Source organism: Engystomops pustulosus, chromosome 11, assembly GCF_040894005.1.
Source record: "Engystomops pustulosus chromosome 11, aEngPut4.maternal, whole genome shotgun sequence".
NCBI lineage: Eukaryota > Metazoa > Chordata > Amphibia > Anura > Leptodactylidae > Engystomops > Engystomops pustulosus.
The window spans coordinates 16230602-16252793 of NC_092421.1; the positions used below are offsets into that span (position 1 = coordinate 16230602).

A 22192-nucleotide genomic window follows, 5' to 3' on the forward strand; every position below is an offset into this window, starting at 1 on the left:
TATATTGAAAAATGTTATAACTTTTCTTTACTGCAAATAATTGATATAGTTTGTATAATGTGCTTGAAGTGGATAATTCCTTAAGTCAGGAAGTAAGACAATATATCTCTACAGTAGATAACTTCTAAACATTGGCTATTAGATAATAGGAGAACATTGATGCATCTTTTCTTAGAGATGGGCATCGCGATCCCGCGGTGCGTTGTCCGACGAGGGTTCGGGTCCGGCGCGATTCACTAGCATCGTGCGTCCGAGTTTCTGCATGTGTGGCTGCTGTGCCGAGGTCCACCGGAGTTCATCTGCTTCTTCCCGGTGCATGTGAGTGCCTGATCTTGCAACACAAATCCTTTTTTAAATTCCGTGGTTTGTCCGTATCCGTCAGGTTGTCCTACAGCCACGCCCCCGATTTCTGTCGAGTGAAAGGCCCCGCCAATGCGGCAAAATCTCATCACGTGGGCCAAAATCCCGGGGCAATTCGGCACTAAATGGAAATATTCGGAAAACCAACGAAAGTGCGGTGTTCGGACCCTTAGTAAATGAGCCCCACTGTCTGTTCTGATACACACACCTCAGCCCACGGACTGTCGGCTTCCCAGTATCCCAGTATAGGCTGCAGCTGACCTGTTCTGCTATCACTTGTGAAGCAGCTGCGGGTCACTGCCTCCCTCTTTGCTCCCTCCTCCTCACTGAACTTTAGCCCCGGAAGACAGAAGACGGCAGCCAGGAGTGCACAGCAGCAAGCTGACTGCTGATGAAGATAAGGGAATGTAGTCGCTCACAACAGGGAGGGGAAGCCAGGTACTCCATTGACTGCTCTCTGTGTAAGCAGGCAGCAGATAAAGTGTTAAATAATTGACTTTAGTGTTTTGTGCCCTACACCCCACAACACCCACTCTGCTCCAGTGAGATCTTGCTAAATAGGTTTCCCCATTCCCCTCAGTGCCCGCTAGTTTGTTTTTATTTTACTTGGACCTCATTTAGTCACCTATCTTGGCACATTCAGTCCCTGCCCCCGTTTCCCTCTCCCAGCGCTCACCCACAGTGCTGCTTTCACCTTCTAAATTTTAATATATTAAGGTCCCTTTCACACTTGCGAGTGTGATGCGCTGAACTTGCATGCGCTAGATTGACGGGGCCGTACGCTGCAAACCATAACTGAACGGACATGCTGAATTCAGTTCCAGTTTGCAGCGTTTGGACCTGCCGATCCAGGCAGCACATGCTGCGAGTTCAGCGCATCACACTCACAAGTGTGAAAGGGGCCTTAAACCTCAATTTTTGTAATTGAGATGATCACCACATGTTTGGCTTGTAATCAATGGAAAACTTGTGGTGCGAGTTCACGGATGCGATGGTGCAGTCAGACATCCGCATTGGTTAAGTTTAGAAACAGAATCAAAGTGCATGGGGCTAACCATGGCTCGATTTATATATGTGTTTCTATAGAATGCAATCTTGTTGAATGCAAGACACTGGGTGCTAGTTGGCGATCTAATGCACTTGCATAGAAATGCGTATATGATCGGACCCCCCCATTCTCTTTTAATGCTCTTTCTAAACAGAATGAAAGTGGCACATCTGATCGCACCCTCATTCAATCACAGTATGTGAACATGGCCTGAACTTCTGTTTTAATTGTATGTTACCTTTTTAGTTTGTTCACTAAATAACAGTCTTCCTCTTCAGTGAGAGTGGGAGTATAAGGCTGTGTTCACATAATGGGGCTCATTTACTTACCTGGTCCTGTCGCGATCCAGCAGCGCGTTCTCAGACGAGGATTCGGGTCTTCCGGCGATTCACTAAGGTCATGTGCCCTATGTCCACCAGGTGTCGCTGCTGCGCCGCGGTCCGCCGGAGTTCAACATTCCTGGTGCATGGAAGTGTGTGTCAAGCGACACTTTTTTTTTTTTTAAATAGCACGATTTTTCCGAATCTGTCGGGTTTTCCGACAGTCACATTCCCCCGTTTTCAACGCGTGCAAGCTGGCTTGCGATGCGACACAATCCGATCTCGTGCGCCAAAAACCCGGGGCGATTCGGCGCAAAGCGGTAAAATTCGGAAAACCCGGCGGAAAAACGCAATTCGGATCCTTAGTAAATGTGCCCCAATGAGTGTTGATAAGCATTATTAATGTTAAGAGCTGAAACAGGCTGCTGTAAAATTCTATGTTTGATGTTTTTCGCCCAGTGCATTTACAATGTATATCAAAATGAAATGCAAATGCATCATGTGCGTGTAGCCTTAGGATGTGGTCACACAGCGAGTTTTGGATCCGTTCTTGGTGCTCTTTTAAAACGCACTGAAAAAGCTGCCATTTTTACATGTTTCCCATGAGTTTTTCTGGTTTTAATCTGTTTTTCTTCATTAATGGAACTGTAAGCAGCTGTGTTAACGTTTTCAAAGATGCTTACACTTCCAGAAATGAAGAAAAATGGATTCAAACCAGCCAAAGGCCTGGTAAACGGGCAAAAATACATGTATTTAAAAACGCAACAAAAACGGAAGAGAAATGGAAAGAGCAATAAATATTAGAGGGGGCATAAAAACTCATTGGAAAAAGAAGAGGACTAATCCTAAGAGGAAGCAAGAAAGGGGATGCTAAAACTGGTGTAGCAGTAGCATTGGTGTCCTTTTTATATGATGCTGTATCTTCACTGTATGGTTATAAGTATTACTATATGGCGCCAATGTTCATCACTGGCATTAAAAGCAATTACTGTATGGCGGTAATGTTGGGCATGATGCCATTTATGTTGTTGTAATAGTGATGCTCATCATGTGGTAGTATTATTTGGCCTTTAAATACTGTTATTGTGGGTAATATTGGTAACATTTGCATTTACAAAACGCATTGTAAACGCAATGTCAACACATGCATTAACAACATGTTAACACATGTGTTTTGTTAACACATGTGTTAACATTGAGTTAACAACAGTAAACGGTAATGTAATTAGGCAAATCACCTCTCATCAGCTGTTGTAATGCATTTCAAACGCAATGAAAACGCGACCAGAACGCAATGTGTGAACGCACCCTTAGAATCGCTTCACTCTTCAATTCCATGGGCACTTACAGGGCCAACTTTGCCAAATAAGCAAAGCGGGAACACAGCCTGAAAAGGTAACGTCTGTGCCAGCTCGAAAGGACTGAGCTGAGGGCCAAGATCCCACTATAACATCAAAGAGTGCACTCTTTTTACATAGACATCAAATGATTCCATAGATTATAACAGAACCTATTCTGTTAAACACTGATACATGTAGAAACCCCCAAAAGAGTGGAGAGGGTGTCGGCAGTAATTTTGCATTGACGTCACTGATCATTTTGCCCTTCTTTTCATCCGTCAGTGGCACAATGATATAGTCTGGAGGTGGGTGACAATTCCAGTCCCTGGTAAAGATGGTGGGAATCAGATGGAGCAACTGGCAGCAGATGAGTGGCATCAGGTGGGTGGCAGCATCAGAATAGTGGCTGAGGCAGGTAGTTAGAACCCAGACTCATTTCTGAATGTGTGGGGGAGGCGTCATGGCTGATCTAATCTGATCCATAAGCCATTGGTGTGTTGAAATCCTGGCCGATCCAAGCCTCATTCATCTTGGCAAAGGTCAGTCTCTCCAAATTGCGGGTGGACAGGTGGGTTCTCCTTGGGGTAACGATGGCCCCTGCCATACTGAACACCCGCTCTGATGCCACACTACTGGCCGGGTAGGACAGCTTCTCTACTGCAAACTCTGCAAGTTGCGGCCACACATCAGGTTTGGCTGCCCAGTAGTCCATGGGATCCTCTACCTGGGGTGGTAAAGTGCTGTTTAAGTAGGCCACCACCTGCTAGTGCAGGGTCTGCTCCATTGGCTGCTGCTGCTGAAGGAAGCAGCTCATTAAGGTCTCCAGACTTAAGCTGCTGCTTATGGAGCTGCTACTGCTCCTAGCCCCCCATCTCCCCACAGAAGCGGTGGCAGTAGTACGTGAGCGATGACTTTCAGGAATCCCCCAGTCAGACCTGACGGAGGATGGACAATGTCGCACATAGGCAGCGGCCAACTGTGTGCACCGTATTTCTCTATAGTACGCCAGTTGTTACTCCCTCTAGACACCTGGAAAAATGTCACCCATTTTTGACCGGCAGTGAGGGTCCAAGCGGGTGGAGGATGTTGACTATTCGGCTGTCGCTAGTTAGGCAAAGCAGCATGCTGTGGGCCATCTGTACAAGTGACTCCGAGGGACTCCCGGCCTCCATCTCCACTGTATACTGCCACGGTGCTTCTGGGTCGTCTGCCTCGTCTTCTACCTCCTCCGGATGCTCCTGCTCCTCCCCTCTTGTCACCTGAGTGGAAAAACCACTGATTTCACCTGACTCTGCTTGTGCTCCAATGTCATCCTCCTCCTCCAGTTCAGCCCCCACCGGACTCATATGGCCCTGATTTGTATAAGGGCAAAACTATGTCCTTATCATGAGAATCTATTCCTCTCTTGATACATCTTAAACTCACAGGTCTGTAGTTTCCAGGATCACTTTTTGATCCTTTGTTTGTATATTGGCAACCAAATTTGCTGTGTGCCAGTTTTGCGGAACAAAACCCACACAGTGATGTAAAAATACAAGGATCATAAACACAGTGATGTCACAGCATTTGCATAATGACAAAGTGATGTTCGAATACATGGTTAATACAGTGATGTCACAGTGCAATGAAAATAAGCACAGTGCAGTCATAGTACAGGGATTATGCACATAGTGATGTCACACAAAAGGGATACCACAGTGATGTTGCAGGTTAATAAACTTTTACAGTACAGAGTATGTGACAGAGATGTCACCATGTTGCCATATATATTACCATATAATAGTAATAGTAAAAAGACAGTACCCATAGCATAGATTAGAAATAATGCAGAAAAATATTGTTGCTGCAGTGGACAGTTGATTCATACACACAGTTGTGTAGTAAAAGCTAAGTAAAATTTAGCATGACCTTTTCATTACTAACTGCTGTCTGTATCTGAGTTGTTATGGGCCTGCTAGGTTGATGGGCCCTATTGTGGCTTCTATGCCTACTACCCAGGTAGCTAGTAGTGTAGATTTGTACCGTGTTAGCCATGGAGAGCAGAAGAAGAGTGAAGAAATCAGGCGATACCTTTTTGAGGCTAACTGAGTATATTTGATGGTGAGCTTTCGAGAAGACTAGTTCTCTTCGTCAGACATGATGTTATGCATGAAACAGAAAATTCACAGCATTTTATACACACTAAACAGTGATCATCAAAGGATATTAAAAAAACCTCTAAAACAACAGATTAATAAAAACAGGGACATCTTATTTACAACAGGATGGCAATAAAAACATTAAAAACCTATGAGGCGAGACACAAGAGCCCTGGCTCTTATCTGCTTGTGGCCTCCAGGTCAGAGGTAGGAGGTCATGAAGCTGGCATGAATGTTAAGACCACTTTGCAAGGTGTTGAATCTCCTCATTAATTTATACTCCCATTCTTTCCTTTCCCTCTGTGTCTTAAAATGTCCCATTAAAATAGTAATCTGCAAATCCTCCATAGTGTGGTCCTCTCTGGAGAAATGTGCAGCCACTGGGAGATCTTTTCTTTCATTTTTAATGTCAGATCTGTGTGAATTCATACGTTGATGGAGTCTCTGACCTGTTTCCCCAACATAAAGGCCTGTGGTTGGACACTGCTGACACATGATAAGGTAGACCACATTAGAGGACCTGCAGGAAAAGGTCCCCTTGATCTGATGTACCTGCTGTGATTGAGGTACAGGTACCTGGTGACCCGTGTGAATGTGCTGGCACGTTTTACACCTGCTTTGCAGGCAGGGTGAGGTACCATTTTCTGATGGAGGTCTCAGGGCACTCCGGACAACCAGTTGTTTCAGGTTTGGTGGTTGCCGGAAGGACAGGAGAGGAGGGACTGGAAATATTTCTTTTAATCTTGTGTCTTTATGTAGAATCGGTTGGAGTTCCTTGGCAATGTGACGCAGGATCTCCAGTTGTGGGCTATAAGTGACTACTAGGGGTACTCTGGCCTCCTGTTGGGTCTCCTTATATTTGAGTAAATCATCTCTGTTGATGGCTGCTGCTTTACCTATTTGGTTCAGGAGCTCCAGAATATTATGGCCCCTACAAGTCTGGAATCACTTCCTACATCTGGTACTACAGCTCCAGGAGGTCAGGTCTGAATTTCTCCAGTTGGGCTACATGCCAAAAGTGACTGATAACCAAATAGGTAAAGCAGCAGCCATCAACAGAGATGATTTACTCAAATATAAGGAGACCCAACAGGAGGCCAGAGTACCCCTAGTAGTCACTTATAGCCCACAACTGGAGATCCTGCGTCACATTGCCAAGGAACTCCAACCGATTCTACATAAAGACACAAGATTAAAAGAAATATTTCCAGTCCCTCCTCTCCTGTCCTTCCGGCAACCACCAAACCTGAAACAACTGGTTGTCCGGAGTGCCCTGAGACCTCCATCAGAAAATGGTACCTCACCCTGCCTGCAAAGCAGGTGTAAAACGTGCCAGCACATTCACACGGGTCACCAGGTACCTGTACCTCAATCACAGCAGGTACATCAGATCAAGGGGACCTTTTCCTGCAGGTCCTCTAATGTGGTCTACCTTATCATGTGTCAGCAGTGTCCAACCACAGGCCTTTATGTTGGGGAAACAGGTCAGAGACTCCATCAACGTATGAATTCACACAGATCTGACATTAAAAATGAAAGAAAAGATCTCCCAGTGGCTGCACATTTCTCCAGAGAGGACCACACTATGGAGGATTTGCAGATTACTATTTTAATGGGACATTTTAAGACACAGAGGGAAAGGAAAGAATGGGAGTATAAATTAATGAGGAGATTCAACACCTTGCAAAGTGGTCTTAACATTCATGCCAGCTTCATGACCTCCTACCTCTGACCTGGAGGCCACAAGCAGATAAGAGCCAGGGCTCATGTGTCTCGCCTCATAGGTTTTTAATGTTTTTATTGCCATCCTGTTGTAAATAAGATGTCCCTGTTTTTATTAATCTGTTGTTTTAGAGGTTTTTTTAATATCCTTTGATGATCACTGTTTAGTGTGTATAAAATGCTGTGAATTTTCTGTTTCATGCATAACATCATGTCTGACGAAGAGAACTAGTCTTCTCGAAAGCTCACCATCAAATATACTCAGTTAGCCTCAAAAAGGTATCGCCTGATTTCTTCACTCTTCTTCTACTACCCAGGTAGTTACACCAATGTCTACTTCATAAACAAGAAGTCACAGCAGCAAAGGCTTTATAAAAGTAACAGAGCACATAGAACTGTCCCTTTATTGTATTTTGTTGCAATAAACCACAAAAGGTTCGCAAAAAGCACAACTTAAATGCATTTCTTTCAACCTTTTCAAAGTGTTTGATGAGAAGGTCAAACACTTATTGCTTTCAGCAATTGTTATTTTTCTCGCACAAATATTTCATACTTACTGGATTACTTTTAGTACATCTGTTGTGATTATGAGGTCTCACGCAGATGAAGAAAGGCTTTGCCGTCTTGTTTCAAACAGTGTAGTTAATGAAACACAGCTGTAATAAAGGGGCAGGATGCTTAACCCCTTAAGGACGGAGGGTTTTTCGGCTCATTTCTCGCTCTCTAACTTCAAAAATCCATAACTTTTTCATTTTTCCGTGTACAGACCTGTGTGAGGGCTTATTTTGTGCGTAACAAATTTTACTTTCCCGTAATGTTATTTATTTTAACATGCCGTGTACTGTGAAGCTGAAAAAAAATTCCAAATGTGGAAAAATTGAAAAAAACTACTTTATTCTTTGGTTCGGTGCGATTGCGGTGATACCAAATTTATACAGGTTTTATTTTGTTTTAATACATTTTCAAAAATTAAACGAATGTGTACAAAAAAGAAAAAAAATTTTTTGCCATTTTCTGACGCTAATAACTTTTTCATACTTTTGTGCACGGAGATGCGTGAGGGGTCATTTTTTGTGAAATGAGGCGACATTTTCATTGCTACCATTTTGAGGTCTGTGCGACATTTTGATCATTTTTAATTAAATTTTTTATGTTATGTAAAAAGGTGTAAAAGTCGCATTTCGGACATTTCGCGCCATTTCCCGCCTCGGAGGTCACCGCCGGCCGTAACCGTTTTTATATTTTGATAGATCGGGCATTTTGGGACGCTGCGATACCTAATATGTTTGTGATTTTTACTGTTTATTATGTTTTATATCAGTTCTAGGGAAAGGGGGGTGATTTGAATTTTTAATATTTCATTAATTTTTTTTATTTTTTTTAACTTTTTTTTTATATTTTTTTTCACTATTTTTTAGACCATTAACCATTAGGGTAAGGGTACGTCTTGCTGCGCTATGGGGTTAAATCAGGTAAATCATGTGAGAAAATAGCCAAACCAGTAGCCAGACTTTTCTAAAAGGAATAAACTCCCAACTGCAGACTGAACTGTTTCAATGTTGTTATATCTCATCAGTACAGTATAGTGAACTGGTTTGGCAAGGTGAGAGTCCACGGATGTATCCATTCTTCCTATGGATATTACCTTTGTATGCATGAAAAGGTGGCCTCCAAGGTCCATAAGTAGAGCGAATTCCTTCCTTACCCGTATAAGGCAAGTAATTCTAACTTCTCACAAGGTACTTCATACTGTTTTTTTTAAATTAAATAATTTCCTAATATTCAAGTCTAACTCTGATGATCATGCTTTTCTCCACCCTTAGCTTCTCTGAGTTACTTAGCTTATTACAATCCATGTGTGGGAAGTATTGGAATTAGCTAACAGTGAATTCCCATGTACTATCGGGTCATAATGTATAGCAGAAAAGATGTTCCTGGGGTGTAGCATATGTGTACCTATTCCTAAAAGAGCCTAGTAGGAAATGTTGATATGCAATACTATTACCATATTATTAGATCCTAATCAAAAACACTGCAGGTTTACTCATTTTGACTTGCATTAGGCTTTGGATGGTTCTTTTACCCCCTTGGTGTTATGAGCACAAATAGTTTTTGTTCTTTCTTTACACAATTGTGACACTGCCTTGATATTTTAATATCATTAGCTTGCTGATTCAATGGTTATGGCAGGTAAAGTGGTGCGCAGTATTGCCTCAGCAAATGTCACATTACTTTCAGTTTGCTTAATGAACCTTTAAATATCTCTCGTCTCCTGCAGTCCTCAGTAGTTCAATAAAATCCCTAGGAAAAAAAAAATCCGATAACACGCCAGTGCACTTCTTTTATTTGTTAGAAAGTTTATGTTACTATTTCTGAATTTAAAACCAATACAACAAGAACTTAGCGAATCTCTGGGGACTTGCTACTGTTTTCTTTTCTTTTTTTTATTTAACTGTTTATTTATTGAAAAATGTTAAAACATGTAACGGGCCTAATACATCAGGCTATTATCATCATACAGGGAGAGTACAAAGCCAATCATGGATTATGAGCTGAACATTACGTTTTGATACGCTGTTAGCCATGTGTTGCAATAGTCAACAATACAATAAAAAGTCATAGTAACTAATAACCTTACTCATAACAGTGACAGATGTCTGCAATCGAAGGCCTATTTACTTTAATGGGAGTAAACATAAACACGTAGGACAAACACACAAGGATTTTTCCCTACAGGATGAGTCCCACGGAGCCCACACCTTAGTAAAGAGATCTATTTAGTTGTTCATTGACGCTGTCAGTGATTCCGTGCTTCTAACCTTCCGCAGTCTTGCCAACAGAGATGCTCGGGAGGGCGGCACAGACCTCTTCCTATATTGTGCTATTAGGTATCTAGGCGCTGTGAGGATATGTAAGATTAATTTTGTGGTTCCCTTAGAAAGGGGTTGTGGTGACACATTGGGGCACATTTACTTACCCGTCCCGTCGCGATACGCGAGGTGCATTGTATGACGAGGATTTGGAGCTGCCGCGATTCACTAAGATTGTGCATCCAATTTCATGCATGTGTCGCTTACCCGCTGAGGTCCGCCGGAGTTCACCTTCTTCTTCCTGGTGTATGTGAGTGCATGTCTTGCGACACAATTTCGAATGTTAAATCCCGCACTTAGTCCGTATCAGTTGGGTAGTCCGATGCCCACGCCCACGATTTTGTGTTGCATGAAAGCCGGCGCCATTGTGCCAAAATCTGATTGCAAAATTCGACAAAAATGTAGTCCAGGGACCCAGGTAGCATTGAGGGTCTAGCGAGATAGACAATGCGATCAAATCCTTGAGCAAGTCCCTCACTACCTCCCAAAATAATTGCACAAGTGCACACAACCAAAAAATATGTTGAACTGTGCCCCCTGATTCTCCGCATCCCCAACAAACATCTGGCACATTTGGGAACAACTGGTGCTATTGGGCCAGCGTATGGCACCAGTGATACAGTAATATATATTGATTTTCCTTATAGGTTGTACATATCAATGTTTTGGCTGCATACTTCCATATACACTCACCGGCCACTTTATTAGGTACACCTGTCCAACTGCTCGTTAACACTTAATTTCTAATCAGCCAATCACATGGCGGCAACTCAGTGCATTTAGGCATGTAGACAAGGTCAAGACAATCTCCTGCAGTTCAAACCGAGCATCAGTATGGGGAAGAAAGGTGATTTGAGTGCCTTTGAACGTGGCATGGTTGTTGGTGCCAGAAGGGCTGGTCTGAGTATTTCAGAAACTGCTGATCTACTGGGATTTTAACGCACAACCATCTCTAGGGTTTACAGAGAATGGTCCAAAAAAGAAAAAACATCCAGTGAGTGGCAGTTCTGTGGGCGGAAATGCCTTGTTGATGCCAGAGGTCAGAGGAAAATGGGCAGACTGGTTCGAGCTGATAGAAAGGCAACAGTGACTCAAATCACCACCCATTACAACCAAGGTAGGCAGAAGAGCATCTCTGAACGCACAGTACGTCGAACTTTGAGGCAGATGGGCTACAGCAGCAGAAGACCACACCGGGTGCCACTCCTTTCAGCGAAGAACAAGAAACTGAGGCTACAATTTGCACAAGCTCCTCGAAATTGGACAGTAGAAGATTGGAAAAACGTTGCCTGGTCTGATGAGTCTCGATTTCTGCTGCGACATTTGGATGGTAGGGTCAGAATTTGGCGTCAACAACATGAAAGCATGGATCCATCCTGCCTTGTATCAACGGTTCAGGCTGGTGGTGGTGGTGTCATGGTGTGGGGAATATTTTCTTGGCCCTCTTTGGGCCCCTTGGTACCAATTGAGCATCGTTGCAACACCACAGCCTACCTGAGTATTGTTGCTGACCATGTCCATCCCTTTATGACCACAATGTACCCAACATCTGATGGCTACTTTCAGCATGATAATGCGCCATGTCATAAAGCTGGAATCATCTCAGACTGGTTTCTTGAACATGACAATGAGTTCACTGTACTCAAATGGCCTCCACAGTCACCAGATCTCAATCCAATAGAGCATCTTTGGGATGTGGTGGAACGGGAGATTCGCATCATGGATGTGCAGCCGACAAATCTGCGGCAACTGTGTGATGCCATCATGTCAATATGGACCAAAATCTCTGAGGAATGCTTCCAGCACCTTGTTGAATCTATGCCACGAAGAATTGAGGCAGTTCTGAAGGCAAAAGGGGGTCCAACCCGTTACTAGCATGGTGTACCTAATAAAGTGGCCGGTGAGTGTATGACCCCATGTCTCTTGAGATATGGGAAGACCTACAATGCCCTTCCATTCGGCCATATAGGAATGGCAGACCTGGGCTTTTGGATCTGGGTGCAGCAAAATGAAGGTAGATTTCAGAGATAAGGCCAGATGTGTGTGTGCTACAGAGGTATTCGAAGGGTGAAAGTTTATATGCTGTATCTCAGTTCCCCAAGGTTTGCCGGAGATGTCTGATCTGCAGGTAGTGATAGATAGAGGATTTCTGGATACCAAATTTTTCCTGTAGCCCCTGGAATGGCAGTACAGCTCGGGACACATGGTCCACTATGTCTGCATATCTCAATAGGCACTTGAAGTGCCAAAGTTTAATGGGTGTCCCCGTTAATGTGTGGGGCACATATGGTGTGTATAGGAACGATTGTACAGGGGAGTGCTGGGAGACCAGCAATAGGGCCCTGGGGTCCACAGAAAGGAATTGGGGTGATATGGCACCAACCATAGCTTTTCTCTTTCCATCCCTCTCAGATAAGCCCAGAAATTCGAATAAGAAGGTATATGTCTAAGGTGTGCAGCCCTTCAATATTTAATAAAGTCTGGCACCAATAATCCCCCCTTAGATTTATGGGAGAGCAGTATTGACTCTGCTATTCTATTTCTACTGTGGGCCGACACAAAGTGGAGAACAGTGCTTTGAAGCTAGCGTAAAGCCCTTAACCCCTTCCCGACGCGCGCCATACATAGCCGGTAAGTGTTTGCTGCATATCCCAGCAAAGGCTTACCGGTAACACCCGCGATCGGTGCTTTCACGCATGGGCGCCGCCATCTTGCCGCGGATCGTTGCTCCCCGATGACGTCACGGGGAGCAGCGATCCGTTGCCATGACAGCTTCGGGTCTCACGAAGGCCCGAAGCTGTTTCGTTTTAACCCATTCATTACAATGTGCTATCAGCACATTGTAATGAATGAGGAGTAAAACCCCCATATACTGCCATATTGCAGTATGGCATCATATGGTAGGATCGATCAGACAACCTAGGGTTAAATTACCCTAGGGAGTCTGAAAAATAGTGAAAGTAAAATTAAAAAAAAGTTAAAAAAAAATTATGATAAAAAAAACGAAAAATTCAAAACACCCCCCTTTCCCTAGAACTGATATTAATATTAATAAACAGTAAAAATCATAAACACATTAGGTATTGCCGCATCCGAAAATGCCCGATCTATCAAAATATAAAAACGGTTTTTCACTGCCACTAACCCTGTAACAGAAAATAGAGTCCAAAGTCGAAAATGACATTTTTTTGCCATTTTAAAAAATATTTAAAAATTAATAAAAAGTGATTACAAGGTTGCATAGTTCTAAAAATTATAGCAATGAAAACACCATCAAAAGTCGCCAATAATGACATCACACACAGCTCCGTACACCAAAGTATGAAAAGTTATTGGCGCCAGAAAATAGCAAAATCCCCCCAAAAATTTTTTGTACAGGAGGTTTTAATTTTTTTAAATGTATGAAACCATTATAAAACCTATACAAATTTGGTATCCACGCAATCGTAGCGACCCAAAGAATAAAGTAGATCTGTCATTTTGCACAGTGAAAGCTGTAAAATCCAAGCCCACAAGAATACGTCGCAAATGTGTTTTTTTCGCCATTTTCACTGCATTTGGAATTTTTTTCCTGCTTCCCAGTACACGACATGGAATATTAAATACTGTCACTACGAAGTGCAATTTGTTATGCAGAAAATAAGCCATCACACAGCTCTTTATGTGGAAACATAAAAAAACATAAAAAAGTTATAGATTTTTGAATGTGGTGAGTGAAAAATGGAAGTGAAAAAACTAAAAATGGCCAAGTCGTTAAGGAGTTAAAGGGCCAGGAATCGGCTGTTTCTAAAAAGATATATAAGTTTCGGAAGTATCGTCATTTTTCAGGAGGATAGCGGTTATAAAAATTATATTGGCCTAACGTTCCTTTTTTCCAGTAGGGATGCTGTTTTCTTTTCTACTTGCTACTATAATAACAACTTAAAGGGGATGACTTTACCTCATGTTTTTGTAATGTGTATGTATGTATGGGGGGTAGATAATTGGTCATTTACCAATATACATCTATTAAAATATCTGCTTAACCCTTTATGTGGACTAATCTTTGGTGGCTTCGGTGGTAAGGCCCTTTCTAATAAAATAATGATGAATTATGCGAGAGCTTAGTGGTATCACCTTATTACTGCAGGTACAACTGGGTCTTGAGTTATGGGGCCTACATGGTATTGTATAACACTTATTTTAAGCAATTTAAGCATCAGAAATCAAACCTATTATGTACACTGTGTCCTTTGGTGACTATTGACATTATAATGTCAAAAGTAGCTGTTGGTAAGCTTATAGTTTAATGACATGCTACAGAGAAATATGCAGCCACAATGGTTGAAATGTTTTATTCAATTTTCACTTAATTCAGGGAAGATATAAATAAATTTAACTGGAGCGTAATTACTTCTTACTACTAGAGATGAGCGAGATAGCTTTTTATGTTTGGTTTCAGGGATTGGGAACGTCTCGTGTGACCGAGACATATTGGCGGATTGGCAGCTGTGAAGCCAATCCGGAAAATTGATGCCCCTACGTTCTAGCCATGACTATGACTGGCCAGGGGATGCACCAGAACCTTAGACCAGAATCTAATGTTCGGGTCCACTGTTTCCTAAATCTCACCATTTATGACTGCTACAGATACAGTATTTTAGAGGCTTATACCTTACATTCAGTTGAGCTGCTGTGTCTAAGCCGCCCTGTTAAAAATGATATATTATTGATACCCTGCTGCCAAAATAGATTTTTGTAGGGGGTAAGGGAGAAAAGATAACTCTTGGCCTTTTCCCTAATATGTAGGACATTAACAATAATCCCACCAGTGGGTCCTATGAGCTGCTGAAAGGCAGTATTAGATGGAGGAAAAGGGCCCCAAATTGCACTTTTGCCCTATGACCCTTGAGTCTTTAGTTTCTCACCTACTTAGGAAATGCCATTCATTTTAAAGTCCCATAGAGAAATTTTTAAGATTTTCTTTTTTTTTAATTCTTAAATTGCATTCTTATTAAAGAAAATTTAACAAAGTGTGATCTAGTAAAAGCAATGTATATTGCATGTCGGTAGCTTGCTTCCTAATTAGTACTGTAAAATAAAAAAACTAAGCTACTAAATCATGTGGGAGTTACCGCTGATCAGAGAATGCTGGCTCTATAAGTTGTATGAGACGTAACCGAATAATCATAGGAAGTTGAAGTGTCTACGCACTTCACTGCTGGAGAGGAGCTGGTGTGGGGACCACAGCTATTACGATGATTAGCAGTATATTAGTATGCAAACACATCAGGGGGTTCCCTGCTGATGACACCGTAGTTCATTTTCAAAGTTTTAGTCTCTGGGTGAAATCTCATCCGGCACTCTGGTTCCATACATCACAGTCACTAGTAAGCCAACTACAACTGACAGCCTGCATAGGTTGCCTATTGAAATTCAATGGCAGTTGAACATTCCGTATACAGAAAATTCCAATAAACCTGTCTCAAGGCTTATAAGAAAATTTTGTTTCATATACAACCGTTTTGGCCTAAAAAAATATTTTGCTATACAGGTATAGTCAGATATGCACAGGCCACTTCTTTCCTGAAATCTTCTGTACACCATATTGTTGCCAACGCACCCTAATCCTTGTTTAGATCAGTCCATACATTTATTTCCACCTATATCTGTCTTGGATGCCCCATTTTTCTTAAATGTAGGGCACTACAGTAGACAAAGTAGGACACCTATGTCAGTATTGTGGACAGGGGCAACCTGTTTGGAATAAAAAGGGAACAATGTTCAAACCTTAATGGGGTTGTCCACTTTCAGCAAATAATTGATATTGTATGTGTAATGAAAAGTTTTATATAAATTTCCAACATACTTTCTGTATCAATTCCTCGTGGTTTTCTAGATCTCTGCTTGCTTCCCTTCTATAGAAGCTAGTATGTTTACTGTGCCTTGTCTTGTGATGGACAGGCAGGTGCACAAGTCATTATTATTTTCACAGGGAGTTGTATGGGCATGGAAGCTCCGCTGAGTCCAGCTTTTGGCCGGCAAAGATGGCAAGCCACGTCCACCAGCCCCCATTTCTTAGCTCATGATACAGGGCTCACCAAAGCTAAGTGTTTGGGACTTCAGGAGACACATAAAAGTTGAGCAACCTTGTCATTATGCTTCATACCCTTGTGGAAGTCTTATCAAGCAACGATACACAAGGGGAGTCTCCCACCCTGACCGAGGAATAGTGTTAGGTTTTGTATCGGTGCTTTTGTGTTACCCTGCTGCTGATTTAGGTGTTGCACAGTGCACGAACCTCAGCAGTTTCTGAGGTTCTTATTTAGGGACCGAAGTGACAGATATTATTCATAACTGGGTATTGACCCATGTATGTGTTGTCAACTCAACGTTTTTTCGCTATTGGTCAAGGGTGGTGGATAGAGTGGAGCCACCATTCCTACTCTGTCCTTTGTTTTTTGTACTTGTGTAATTTTTAATTGATTTTAAACATCATGTGTATTTCTATGTATTAATAAAGAGTATTTGTGATATTTTGGTCTTTTTCTAAGCAATTGTCACTGGTATATTTTAGTGTGTGGACCTGCTGTACATTTATGTACATAATATGGTTGTGCACTCCTCACAGTCTATACATTGGTGGTACAGTGCTGGGAATTTTGTTGGGTGGGCGTGCCCGACCACCTTGGCCACCTGGAAGCAGAACTTAGCATTTGCTTACATAGGCATGGAATGGAGATACAGCAGCATGGGACACTGGAAGGGACCTCAGAGGTAACTAAATGTTTATGTTTTTTCATGCAGCCCCTCCCGGCCACATATAATTTTTTAAATGTCTCTGACAACCCCCTTTATATTTTTTCTTCTCTCATCTGCCTTTGTGGTTTTCAGTCGTTGCACAATATTCTATGCTGTATAACATACCGTATTTTTTGGACTATAAGACTCACTTTATAGGAAGAAAAAAATCTTGCCAAAAAGTGCCTGTGTCTTATAGACCGAAGGTCAGGAGGATCCAGCACTGCCAGACCCTCCTGACCGCTGACATAGCGCTTCATCCGATCTCCCAGAGAGGAGAGACTCCGTACTGCTCTCTCCCTCTCCCCAGTGTCCCGACATAGCTATGCACTGCCTACAGGACCTGCAGTGATGCCAGAATCATGTGATTGATCACATGATTCTTACATCACAACAGGTCCGGATACTGCCAAGAATGGAGACATGCTGAGCTGGGACAGGGTAAGAAGCAGAAGGGGAGGAGAGATATGACTTCTTTGTACAGATGTTTAGTTAAGCTGCCATGTGTTAGACCCCCGCTATTCTGATATTATTGATCGTTTCCTCAAAGCTAGCCTAAAGGTAGCCCCTTAACATCAAGCATGACTTCTTCAAGAATTATCATGGCATGATGTGGGATTATAGCCAAACCAATATATCTAATAATAATGCACCAAGCAGATAACTCTACATCAGCCATGAAAAGCAGGTCAATAGACACGTTAGAGACCAGAAGCCATGACTAGTAGAATACTTCTTTTCAACCAGGGAATGTAATGAAGAAGCTCCAAATATCATTCAGAACACTGGAACAAGATAATAATAAATAATAAATCCGTGCCAATGCCATTTAGTTGTTTCATAAATAGAACTTCTGCTCATGTGCCTAATTAAATCATAGATAGGATATAGAGGGAGTTCCTCCATTTGGGACCCAACTTTTAGTAATTCAGCTAATTTAGTAATTAAGGAAAATGCAAAGTCTAGTACTTCCATTCATTAGATAGATAGTCATAATAATAACAATTCTTTATTTATATAGCGCAACCAGATTACGCAGCGCTGCACAGAGCTTGCCAAATCAGTCCTTGTCCCCAATGGGGCTCACAATTTAATCAACCTATGTTTTGGAGTGTGGGAGGAAACCGGAGCACCCGCAGGAAACCCATGCAAACATGTAGAGAATATACAAACTCTTTGCAGATGATGAAAGCAGTTGAAAGTTTGTTTACCTGGCTACAAAGTTAGAGTAAAAATACATTTTTAAATAGCTGAAATAAGGGGAATAATGAAATTAATCGAAAGAAACCAGAAGTCTAGAGAAACACATTTGAAACTTTAATGGAAATCTACCATCAAAATTAACATGGATAAACGAGGGATACTTCCTCATAGATCCAGGCACCGTTACTGTAGTAATCGTATATTCTTCTAAAATAAAGTATGCTAATGAGTCTTAGGAGCTCTGGTGTGTGTTTCCAGAGCCTCTCAGTACTGCAGCGTCACTGGTTACTCATTGTAACAACCTGTGAAAATACATCACTGGGGGACTCCCGAAACACCCACCAGAGCCCTTAGGCATATTAGCATACTTTTAAAAGTTTATTTTAGAACTAAGGAGGCTATAAATAACGAATGTAAGAAGATTACACCGGTCAGGGTGCATGGTTCTATGAGTAAGTGTCCCTGGTTTATCATGATGGATTTTGATGGTAGATTTTGTTTAACATAATTAACTCTTAAGGTCGTTGGGGCTATGGTCTATCATGGTTTACCTGCCTTTCCACAATGTACAGATATGTTTTTCATTACCTTTCAATTTTCCCAGACATTTAGAACATTCCTATTCTATGCGTTTCATTGTTTGGAGACAAAATGGGCCACATTTACTAAGAGCGCATTTTTTCCGGGTCTCCCGACGATTTCCATTTTGCGCCGCATTTAACGGGATTTTGGCACATGCAATCGGATTTTGGCGCATCTGCGCCAGCTTGAATGCGACACAGATCGGGGTGCAGGCCGTTGGACAAGCCAACAGATTCGGACTACATGCGGGATTTAACTTATCAAATTGTGTCGCAAGACACGCACTTACAAGCACCGGGAAGAAGAAGGTGAACTCCGGCGGACCTTGGCATGGAAGCGACGGATGCAGGAACTCGGGCACACTAGCTTCATGAATCGCGCCGGACTTCATCCTCGGCGGACAGTCCGGATCGGGGATCGCGACAGGACCGGGTAAGTAAATTTGCCCCATTGGATGTGTAGTACATTGTGGACTGCCAAGGTATTTAATAGTTATTTCCATATTATATATTTGGCTTCACAATAAATTCAACATAAAGACACATCTATAGACGTTCCGTTTTTCCTATAGCAGGTGATCAGAAGGAAATACCCAGCAGTTCCTTATACAGAATTTGTGCGTATTTCAAATGAATTTTAGACCTTATATTATATTCAGTTCTTAAACTCTTTGTTTTCACAAATCACATAAGTAATTCTGTAGCGTTTTGAAGGCAGGGGCAGCCAATCAAATCTGCATCTACTGTGAAAATTGCTCAGACACCTAGGGGAAATAAGGTCCATTGTATTGTCTGCTAAGAATCCAGCAGGCTTAGGCTTTATACTAGTGCTCTGAATGGAAATTTAAGTGCATTTTCTTTGGAGAAATTAAAAAAATTACACTACTAGTATTTTTAAAGCTATTTTAGAAGGGACAGGTAAAGGTCTAGTGTATATTTGAGACATTGCAGGATTATTTTAGTATTTTATAATCTTGTTTAATCCCTTAGCCAAGTAGTTTTGCTAAAAAAAATTGTATTAAATTCAGGACCCTGGGAAAGCTGGGTTGCATACAGCCTGAGCTTCCCAAACTGTCCAGACAGGACATATCAACCTGAGTTAGATGAAATATATAGCAGCTGGGTTATGGTGCAGCAATTGATTACTTCTGCCTGTCAGGTTCAACACAGTGAATACAGAGTTCTCTGAAGCAGTGAATAATTAGGGAAAGAAGAGAAGCGTGGAGCGACAGAGCCTCATTATCATAATTTTATAATTGTTTTTTTCAGCAAAACCACTCACTTCAGGAATAAGACAAGATATGTTTCTCAACATTCTCAAGGTATTTTGGTTCCCAATATGGGACGTAGTACTACGTCATGGGCGGCAAGGACTTGCTGCATCGTGACATAGTACTGCATCCAGCTTCTGGCACCAGAGCATCTCTTGTTCAAGCCAAGCTGTAAAATTTTTTTAAAAAGTTGAAAACACTTTATAAAACATTTTTTATAAAAAATAATTCATTAAATAAAGTGAAAATCCCCTAAACACAAACATTCCCTTTACATACCTAATAAATGACAAAAAACACAAAATCATGAAAAAAACCCCACATATTTGGTATTGCCACATCTGTAACAATTTGTACAATAAATCTCTAGCATTATTTGACCCGCTCGGTGAAAAAAACCAAAAAATTTACAAAATGTAAATTTTTCATAAAATCCATTCACAAAAATGTACCAAAAAGTGATCAAAAAAAGTTATGTGCTCCCAACTGGTATCACTGAAAAGGACAACTCAACATGTAAAAAAATAAGCCCTATACCAGCTCTGAAAACATGGCAATAAGAAAATAAGTCAGATATTCTCAATATTAGGTTTTCTTCAGTAAAATTGTAAAAACGTTTAAAAACTATAAAAATGAGGTATCACCGTAATTGTAGGGATCCATAGAATAAAGATGTTATTTTTATGGTACAGTGTATGGCCCCCAAAAAATACAAGAAGAAAGAAAAACTGAATTTACGATTTTCTTTCCCTACATACACTTAAGAGTTTATAAAATCTCATCAATAAGCCAATGACCAACTAAAATAAAGTATTTGTAAAGTGCATCTCATGTCGCTGAAAAAAAAGCCATTATTTGTCCAAATTGCCAAAAAAATAAAGATTTGTATAGCCAATAAAGAGTGACAATGCAAATCTGCTCTGTATGGCGCAGCTTCCCTTCAATGCCCTGGCGTGTGCCCATACAGCAGTCACCACCACATATGGGGTATTGTTAGACTCAGGAGGAATTGGGTATCAAATAGAGATGAGCGAACACTAAAATGCTCGGGTGCTCGTTATTCGAGACGAACTTTTCCCGATGCTCGAGTGCTCGTCTCGAATAACGAACCCCATTGAAGTCAATGGGAGACTCGAGCATTTTTCAAGGGGACCAAGGCTCTGCACAGGGAAGCTTGGCCAAACACCTGGAAACCTCAGAAAAGGATGGAAACACCACGGAAATGGACAGGAAACAGCAGGGGCAGCATGCATGGATGCCTCTGAGGCTGCTTAATCGCACCATTATGCCAAAATTATGGGCAACAGCATGGCCATGACAGAGTGACAGAATGAAGCTAGATAGCATCTAAAACATCCAATAATTGACCCTGACACTATAGGGGACGGCATGCAGAGGCAGCGGCAGCAGGCTAGAGAGTGGCATGGCGACATACCCTAATTGGACTCGGGCTTCAAACCAATGGGTGGCAGAGAGGAACCAAAGGAGGTGAGCAAGAAGCGCTCAAATAATATCGGTACATGATAAAAGTTTGCCAGTATATTTTGTGGATTACACAGCAGGGTGGCGACAAAGTTAACATGGAAGCCATGAAAACAACCCAAAATTCTGCCTGACACAGCTCGTTTGATAAGGGGACCATGTATGGAGGCAGTGAACTAGTAGTAGATTAAAGGTGCTGCAGTTAAAACTATGTTAGTTGGATCTTGGCATGGAGCTGGCGCTCCGCTGCCAGGCGAGCTTTCGCCAATCCAAGCCCCTGTCTCTAGGCTACTCCCCAAACAGCACTTCTAAGAACCTTTTGTATAAGATCAAGTGTAGTAGCGTTCTTATAAGTTTAGGATATGCCGGGTGAGGGGAATGTAAACAGCTGCGCAAGAAGCGCTGAAATAATATCCCTAAATGGTAAAAGTTTGCCAGTATATTTTGTGGATAACACAGCAGGGTGGCGACAAAGTTAACAACTTTGATGTGGAATCCATGAAAACAACCCAAATTTCTGCCTGACACACCTCGTTTGATAAAGGGACGATGTATGGAGGCAGCTATATGGACGACTTTTGGAGGTAGCAATGGAGACAACGTGTGGAGGCTGCTATGGAGACAATTTAATTTGGATAGTGCCTGTATGTGGCAGTCCCAAACATTTTTCAAACCAGAGGAGCAGGTAGGTGGCCCTCCAGTAAAATGGAATAGATTGAGTGCCTGTATGTGGCAGTCCCAAAAATGTTTCAAACCAGAGGAGCAGGTAGGTGGCCCTGCAGTAAAATGGAATAGATTGAGTGCCTGTATGTGGCAGTCCCAAACATTTTTCAAACCAGAGGAGCAGGTAGGTGGCCCTCCAGTAAAATGGAATAGATTGAGTGCCTGTATGTGGCAGTCCCACAAATTGTTCAAACCAGAGGAGCAGGTAGGTGGCCCTCCAGTAAAATGGAATAGATTGAGTGCCTGTATGTGGCAGTCCCAAAAATTGTTCAAACCAGAGGAGCAGGTAGGTGGCCCTCCAGTAAAATGGAATAGATTGAGTGCCTGTATGTGGCAGTCCCAAAAATGTTTCAA

General features: G+C 41.9%; 1 long non-coding RNA gene across 1 annotated transcript in view; it reads left to right on the forward strand.

Annotated features, from left to right (window-relative positions):
- The first annotated feature begins 618 nt into the window (after positions 1-618).
- LOC140105419 (uncharacterized) overlaps positions 619-22192 on the forward strand; it is a 146356-nt gene continuing 124782 nt past the window's right edge. The window contains exon 1 of the long non-coding RNA XR_011850576.1: positions 619-798. This is a non-coding gene — a long non-coding RNA (uncharacterized lncRNA). The remainder of the gene's footprint in view (positions 799-22192) is intronic.